The sequence below is a fragment of the Poeciliopsis prolifica genome, unplaced genomic scaffold (genome assembly GCF_027474105.1).
Source record: "Poeciliopsis prolifica strain line A6 unplaced genomic scaffold, Auburn_PproV2 SCAFFOLD018, whole genome shotgun sequence".
Classification (NCBI taxonomy): domain Eukaryota; kingdom Metazoa; phylum Chordata; class Actinopteri; order Cyprinodontiformes; family Poeciliidae; genus Poeciliopsis; species Poeciliopsis prolifica.
Genome location: NW_026562393.1, coordinates 1,875,802 through 1,882,218, shown reverse-complemented (window position 1 = coordinate 1,882,218; position 6,417 = coordinate 1,875,802). Strand labels below are relative to the sequence as shown.

The window sequence follows — 6,417 nt, the reverse complement described above, 5'->3', positions numbered from 1 at the left end:
CAGTAAAACATTGTTTATCACAAAAAAGTCAGCCTTCTGAAAAGCCTATGGCTCTAGGTGTTAAAGGAACTCTGACTTAACTCATTTACATTGGTGTCTCATTTCCTTAAATCCTCTTATAGGTACTATATTATTATTTTGCATTTCTTTCCATTCAACATCCTATTTCTAGGGTTCGATACAAAGCCACCTTCTCCATCAATGAGCTTTTTGCCAAGGGGTCTGTGGCTTTCTGCTAGACTATTAGTTTTCCCCGAAGGCTCTTTGTATTGGAATGCTTTCTATGTATGTTATGTAATATAGTTGTCTAAAAAGAAGTGTAGGTTTTAATTATTTGTAAGCCATAATCATTTAGAATAGCAGAACTATCTGTGTGGACTATATCACTCTATGTGTAATTAATCTGTGTGCTTTTTACTTTTTAAATGTCCAAGTGCTGAAAAAAGGAAACTTTTTTTTTTTACATAAACATATTTGAATTAATTTATATTTACATGTAGGGCATGTTACCCGCATGTTTCCACTAATACTTTCATGAAAAAAGTCATTTCTAGAATTGAATTGAATTAATAAGTTGCTGATATTAAATCAGCAACTTATTTAAGTTTATTTTTTTACAGTCTCACAAAAAAAGAAAACAAAAAGCCCTCGATCTTGGGGGTGGGGCCACTATTTTTGAAGCACCCCAAACTCACGCCTTTGTGTTGAATGATGCATAATTGATAAACCTGTTCGGAAACTAAGACGAGCAACAAAAATGCCGCATTTTAAACATCTACCTAAATTGGCTTTTTTAAAAAAAAATATTATTATTATTATTATTTGCAAAACTTCAGATGTCTGAGGGAAATAAGACTCACTGTAAATTTCTAAATTCAAGTCTGAATTCTTGTTGAAACTCGTCCAAAAATGTGTTAAAATGTATAAAATCGCATTACTTCATCAGGCCTACGGGTGAAATTGTTTCAGGTGTGGCGCACCTATGCTGTTATACAGTCAAAAATAATTCGCACTGTTGTAAAGATTGGCGTTTCCAAATTTCAAGAGGCGCGCTTGACTCTATCTCGCGAGATTACGGAGTGTTGTGTACTTTGTCAGCAGCAGCGCTCCGCCACCATTTCGCTGCGTAAAGTCTCCTCCCCGCGACCGCTACATTCTGCGCCGAAACCCAGTCTCTCCCGCTCCGGATTTTAACTTCTTCCCACAGTCCTAGGTGTACCTCGTTGGGTACCGAGAGCCAGTTTGGACTACCGGCATCACGGATTGAGTACGATTTTGCGCGGATGACGACTCCTTCAGCGAGAATTTAGTAAAAGAAAATCAGTCGGAAATTTCAGGTAGGTGGGAACTTAAGATGGCGGCCTTGAGAGGGAGGGGGGCAAGGAGGAAGTAATGGGGGGACATAAGGGGGTGCTGAAACTAACGGCAGGACGTTACCAGGGTACGTTTGACCTAGTGGCGTGTTTTAAAGGAAATGAACTCACAATTTGTTTGCTTTGCACGACAGAATGCTTACATACAAAATGGAACCACGAATGAAGGCAAGTGTAACGCTGTGTAACAAAAGGAATTTCTATTTAAGCCATGATTTGGAGGGGAGGTGTTGTTAACCCCCTTGCTTCCCCCCACATGTTCATTGCAAAATTTATATGAAACTTTATAATTGCGTTTTATACCTTTCTCTTTTTCGGTTTAAAGAAATATTTCTTAATATTTAAAATTAAGTAAGTAAATAATTTTCTATAGAGGTTTGACCCCACGCAGTGACGTCACTTGCGATCCCCCCCCCGCTCCCTCCCCCTTGTGTTTTACGTGCACAAGCGGGTTTTAATGTGACTTTTCTGGTGCTTTTTTTGTGTTGTAATTTATCAGATGCGTTGGTTTCAACGGGCTGTGTCAGAATCGGAGCATTACATAACAAACAGCGAGCGGAAAGGGGCGCCTGCGCATTAAATGATCGCACCCCACTAACTCTTCCAAGCTTTGCTAGTTAGCAGCTTGCTTTCTCTTTTTCGCGCAACACAACCCGCTGTGTTTATTGTAGAGGCTAGCGCCAGCTAGCCAACCGGTAACGTTCACTGTTGTTATTATTATTCTTTTTTTTTTCATGGTGAAAGCTGCTCCGATCACTCTCGGACGGGAAGCAAAAAGTCCGATTCACGAATCACATGATCGGCGGAACCGGTGCTTGCAGACATACCCGCTGGTTAAACGCCTTAGATTTTTATCAGGGTGGATCCGAGTACATGTGGCGACTAGAACTAGCCACGGCGAGGAAACGTTACCCAAATTTAAGATTGAATGACTACAGGCCCAGCTGCGCGCGCTGGACCACCGGCTTTTTTCTCTCTCTCTTTTTTTTTTCTTTCTTGCCCGTTGGAGAGAGCGCGTGCTGCAGGATTCCCAGTAGCTTCCTGTGGGCGACTGCAGCAGTTCAACTTGGAGCTGCTGCTCCGCTTTTTATTACTGCTGCAGCATCACCCAGTGAAACACAGCCCCATACACCGAGCAGGAGCAAGGAGTTGTCCAGCTTAGCAGTACTGTTGCTTCCCCACTGACTTGACATCTACACACACACACACACACACACACTCTCTCTGATGCTTGTGTTGTTTGATCATTTCACTCTCTTAATAAATCTCCAGAAAGTTTTGTAAAGGATGACCAGATGTGAGACACTCACAATCACAGCGATAGTTATGAAATATGTTTTCTTTTTGCCAAATCCCATTATTTTCCCCATCTGAGTCAACATAAACAAAGATCAAATTAACGGGTTAAATTTATTTAATATATTAAATGAGATTGTACAGCTCTTTAAGCTGGCAGTTTATATATATATATATATGTATTTGTAAAAGAACAAATATGATGCATGTTTATTCTGTGAGTGAAGCTACAGTCATTTTTTTAAAAATTACAGTATGTAATAAAAGGTGTTTAGGTCAAAAATCCATGATTATGACCTTGTGTTTCACACACTTTAATGGCCAGATGTGTATCAAATCCAGCTCCTGAGAATCCTGAAAGTTTCTGCAGACCTTTATAGCTGTGGAGTAAGTCCAGTCAGGAAATTTAAGTTCTGGTAAGATATTCAGCTTTTAGTAGTATATGGAAATAGAAGTGATTTCCATAGACACGGAAGTGATTGGGAATGACAATAACTCTGCCACAAAGCGATAAACCACGTAAAATCACAACATGTGACATGGTGTGCAGAGGTCTCCAGTGTTCTCCAGGTCTGCAAGTGCAGACCTTCAAACTTTGTGTGGTCTTCATATTGGTTCAAGAACAGTGGACAAAGAGCTTCACTGCATAGGTTTCAATGTCTGAGCAGATACACTGAAGCTCTACATCACCAAACGCAAGGCACACTGTCAGATGCAGTTGTGCAAAGGATGCCACCAATGGACTCTGGAGTGATAAATCGTACCTCTGTCTGGCAATTCAGTGGACGAGTCTGGGTTTGGCAGTTGCTAGGATACTGATACTTGCATTGTGTCAAGTGCAAAGTTTGGTGCAGAGGGGACTGTCCTCTTTTTTTGAGTTGCTCTTTACTTCTCATGAAAGGAACGCTTAATGCTTCAACATACCAGCACTTTTTAGTATGTGTTTTTTTCCTGAGATCTAGAGATGCAAAAGTTACTCTAACAGAGAAACCCAGAATTTGTGAACTGACTGCAGCAACATTCCCTAAGTGCTTGGGTGGATAGACCTAAAAGAATGAGGACAATCAGCCATATTACCTCCAGCCGCTCAGCTGAGTCCTCTCAGTTTTGATAAAGAATGTTGCAGAGGGAGTTTTCCCATGAAAAGTCTCTCCAGGTGTGGCAACTAACGTAGGAAGACTTTTCAAATCTTAGAGGCATTCCTTTCCAGCATTCTTGATATTAATTTCTTTATGCCATTACTATTTAAGATCGTCACTATTCATTAATACAGTGCTTGTGTTCATCTTACATGCTATTTCAATCCTTACCTAAAATATATTTTTTACGTTCATATCAGAAAGTGAAACTTGTATTTTGGATAGATTCATTACAGATAGAGAGGAATATTTCAAGACTTTATTTCTTCTATTTTTGATAATTGTTTACAGATTATTAAAACACCCATAGTTCAGTGTCTCAAATAATGAGAGTATTGCATATGCTCAACAAAAACGGGATATTTCAAACAAATGAACTTCTGAAATGTGTCATCCTTTCTGTGCACTGAATACTTGGTTGGGCTCCTTTTGCATGAATTGCTGCATCAATGTGGCACATCATTGATGCTCATTTATAGATCCATGGCAGTGATTTATTTCAAATGTTAATTTATACTAATTAAAACAGCTATGGGTTGCAGCTAAAAAAATCTAGAAGTCAGATTCTCAGAAAATTACCAAATTAGGTGAGGCCAATAAAAAAAAAATAAAAAAAGATTTCCACAAATCATGGGAAAGATTGCTGATTCAACATTTTTTCAGCAGGCAGCCATTGACGCTCTTAGGAAAGAAGGGCAATAGTGTGCAGGTTCTGTACTGTGAAGTTGAATGTTTCCCAGTTGGAAATGCATCAAGAACAGCCCCTGAAGTTGTAAATCCAATACACTCCGGCATGAAAAATGCATGATAGTCACCCCCTCCGTTCCCGTTTTATTAGAAACATGTCACAGAGTAAAAGTGGCGAGAGCAAAATATTGTTTCACAATAGTCTTTAATTGTGAAATGCAGTTGATCATTTAATCAGTTTTTTTAAATTCATTTTTTTCCCCCACCTCCTCAGAACATGTGGAAGGGAGCCTAATTTCAGCATCCTGGAAGTAGAAAGCACAGAAGACCTGTGTCTCACACCACAGACAGGTAAGACGTCGCTTTGTAAACACACCCAATCTGATCAAACAGTTTTTTAATCTCGCTTCTCACAGACACGTCTCAAAACGTCCACAGAATCAAATTGTTGTCTGAGGGTGGCTACAGCTTTATGATGGAATGTTTTGTTTGTGTTCAAACTGCAAAATGATGATACCTGCTGAATAACAGGATGTGAGTTTGTGTTGCTCAACACAGACTTGAGCCGCCGGCCTCGGAAAGAAACGGCGTGAGGACTGCCGGTAGATATTGTAGGGTTATCACACAGTTGGACTTGTAGTTATTTAAATGCAATCAGGCTCATAAATGGCTAAAATGTCTCGGACAGATAATAAATATTCAAAAGACAGTGTAAAGTATGAATTGTGTCATGCCTTTTGAAGTGCCTTAATTACTAAATATGGTCGTCTTCATGGTGATTTAGTCTGTTAGAGAACATTAGGGAACAAATGTTCCTTGATCATTTGGAAATCAAGTAACAGCAGAAGAGTCAGAGAGAAAGCTGTGAAGAAGTTTAAACTGAGGTTAGTTGATTAATTAGCATAGCCAGGATGAAAATGAACATAAAATATTAATAAAAAACATCTGTTTAATTTTATTCTAATATTGTGTAACACTAGGTTAGTCAACATTTGAAAGCATACAGGTGGCCTATTCTAACTCTGGAGGAGCTGCAGAGATTCACAACTAAAGTGGAAGAATCTGTTGACAGAGCAACTATTAGTTGTGCACTCTACAAACCCTGCCTTCTGTGAGAGAGTGGTGAAAAAAACAAGTCATATTAGGGAAATAAAAGTCCTTAGAAGTTGCTGTCTGCCACAAGCTTACATGGCTGCAGACATGTTGAAAAGTGTGGTCTGGTGAGATGAAACCAAAATTAACATGGCACCAGTCTTAAAGCACTAATCTCACAGTGAAATTTCGGAGCAGCAGAATCAATGAAGCTGATGGGAAGTCGAACGGAGCTAAATGCGGAGTATCATAGAAGAAAACCTCAAAGAGGCTGCAAAAACTATCCAGGAAATGACAACTCTAAACATAAAGCCACAAATAAAGTACGATGACTCTGTGAAGTCAGAATCTGATCCAGAATGTGCTAATGTGAAAATTTGGACTAATATCTCATATTAATATTCCTGTGTCATCTGATAACTGATATTTGCCAGTATGTCTTTACTATTTTCTTTCAACACTATAAAAATCTCCACACTACACACATCGCCTCTCTGCTCCAAATCCTGTGCTGCATCACTATAGCATTTGTTTGGTTGCATGACCAAACACAAACAGCAATAAGATGGAAATGAATATCCGCACATTTTTGCATATTGGATTGATACCATATCAAAAAATGACTTACATTGGTTAAAACTGATGTCAATTCTGATATGTTGTGCATCCCTAACTCTAGTGTTCAAAGATGCACTCCATCCAGACTGGCTGAGCTTGCACTATTTCGCATAGAGATGCTCTTAAATGAAATTACTTTTTGAAAATTATCTTCAAAGATTTGCCACTGTAATTACAGCAAAATGTGGTTATCCAAAATGTGGACTTCAGGA

General features: G+C 39.1%; 1 protein-coding gene across 1 annotated transcript in view; it reads left to right on the top strand.

Moving 5' to 3' along the window:
* Positions 1-1,121: 1,121 nt before the first annotated feature.
* Positions 1,122-6,417, top strand: part of srcap (Snf2-related CREBBP activator protein) — a 33,453-nt gene continuing 28,157 nt past the window's right edge. The window contains exons 1-2 of the mRNA XM_055042815.1: positions 1,122-1,337; positions 4,770-4,846. The gene's annotated coding sequence lies outside the window, so the exon portion shown is untranslated. The remainder of the gene's footprint in view (positions 1,338-4,769; positions 4,847-6,417) is intronic.